Source organism: Mixophyes fleayi, chromosome 3 (assembly GCF_038048845.1).
Source record: "Mixophyes fleayi isolate aMixFle1 chromosome 3, aMixFle1.hap1, whole genome shotgun sequence".
Classification (NCBI taxonomy): Eukaryota; Metazoa; Chordata; class Amphibia; order Anura; family Limnodynastidae; genus Mixophyes; species Mixophyes fleayi.
In genome coordinates, this window is record NC_134404.1 from 294,669,856 (window position 1) to 294,671,558 (window position 1,703).

Below are 1,703 nucleotides of genomic sequence, written 5' to 3' on the forward strand. Positions count from 1 at the left end.
GGTAGGCTGATTTGTTCCGCTAATCCTCTGTAGGTCATGGTAGAAAACATAAATCGACTTCCTAACTTGCATTTCTTATCCTACTGCGACCCCCTGAGGCCATCCGTTTGCTTTGCCTCATTTGTGCAAGGTTTCTTTATTTCCAAAGTTCATCCTCTAGAAAGGCCAATTTGCTATGTATTTTTTAAAATAAATAAATAAATATATATATATATATATATATATATATATATATATATATATATATCCCTACAGAGAAAGAAAAATCGTGTCTACAGTTTAAAAAGAGAACATTGATTTTCAAGCAATGTGAGAAGTGCGGAACGATAGACATAACCTAGTGCAGCCCATCAATCCAATAAGACGCAGCTGCTCATTTTATAACATAATATTTAAATGAACCTATTCCAAGTCCTAGCCAGGTGATAGAATAGCTTCATTATCAGCAGTTCACTAAGTTCTTTACATATTTAATTTACTTTACATGGTAAAACTAGAATTATATTTATGTTCCACTGTTTATGATGTGCAGGCTTTGACTTGATGTATATGAAACAGAGTAGTCAGCAAACAGACATATACTGCTTGATTACGGGAAGAACAATACAGGACCAAAATATTGGAATCACATTTATTTTATTTGCAACAAACGGATGGACTTTAAAGCGCTCTTGCATCACAGAAAACACACACACACACACACACACACACACACACACACACACACACACACACACACACATCACAATATAATGTGTAAAATTACTCATCGAAATGAATCTACTCCATATTCATGTGTTTGGGTTTTTTTTGCAAGTGTAACCGAATATAATAAATGACATGCAATAATAAATTCAATGGCGCTAAGCAATGACTTTCAGTCTGTACAATTCACGTTGGAAATGAGAAAAAAAAAATGCTATAAAATTTTAGTCACAACAGACAATTGTGCACAGGTACTGTCTCCAAAAAAATATAGAACTCAATATATTTGATTTCTTATCTCGATTATACAACATTCTTCCTAAAAGGCAGTATTTCTGTTACAAATTGTATTACTCCATCATCGAGACATTACCAATGTCTTATTTAGATATGTTCTATCTGGTAGTCGTGCAATAATATGAATTAAAAATGTAACATCTATAAGAGATAGAAAAATGTAACATGTGTAAAAGATAACATGTATGAGATAGAAATTATATGATTGCTAAGTATTTACATTTGTGTTAAAGACGTGGTGCGAATGAAATAAACCAGTTCCCTCAATATAACTGAATTTCAACGATTTGCGATTATCCACGCTGCAGTTAACGCAACAGTAGAAGAGAATCTAAATAACACAGAATTTGGCAACCTGTGTCTCCCCAGCTGTTGTTGAACTAAAAACCCCAGCAAGACTGGAACAGCTTCACAACAACTGGTGAACCACGGCCCTTTAGGGCTGGAATAAAGCCTCCTTTACTGTTTTGTTAGCACAATGGGTACAAAAGGTGACTTTTTAAGACAAATATATATTCAGGGAAAAATTAAACCATTTATCTCAAGGGTAGTTGAGCTCACAACATATTCTTGTAAAGAGCTCTGCTGACCCCTGGTGGGAAAAAGGTGATATTGTGTTTAAATAGGTTTTGTTTTATCCTGGTCACCCTGATTACATCTTCCTATCGTATTAATAATGTTGACCGAAAACAAAGCCTTAA

General features: G+C 34.1%; 1 protein-coding gene across 1 annotated transcript in view; it reads right to left on the reverse strand.

Annotated features, from left to right (window-relative positions):
* Positions 1-619: 619 nt before the first annotated feature.
* Positions 620-1,703, reverse strand: part of NKX2-2 (NK2 homeobox 2) — an 8,107-nt gene continuing 7,023 nt past the window's right edge. The window contains exon 3 of the mRNA XM_075203841.1: positions 620-1,703. This exon is cut by the window's right edge and continues 1,709 nt beyond it. The gene's annotated coding sequence lies outside the window, so the exon portion shown is untranslated.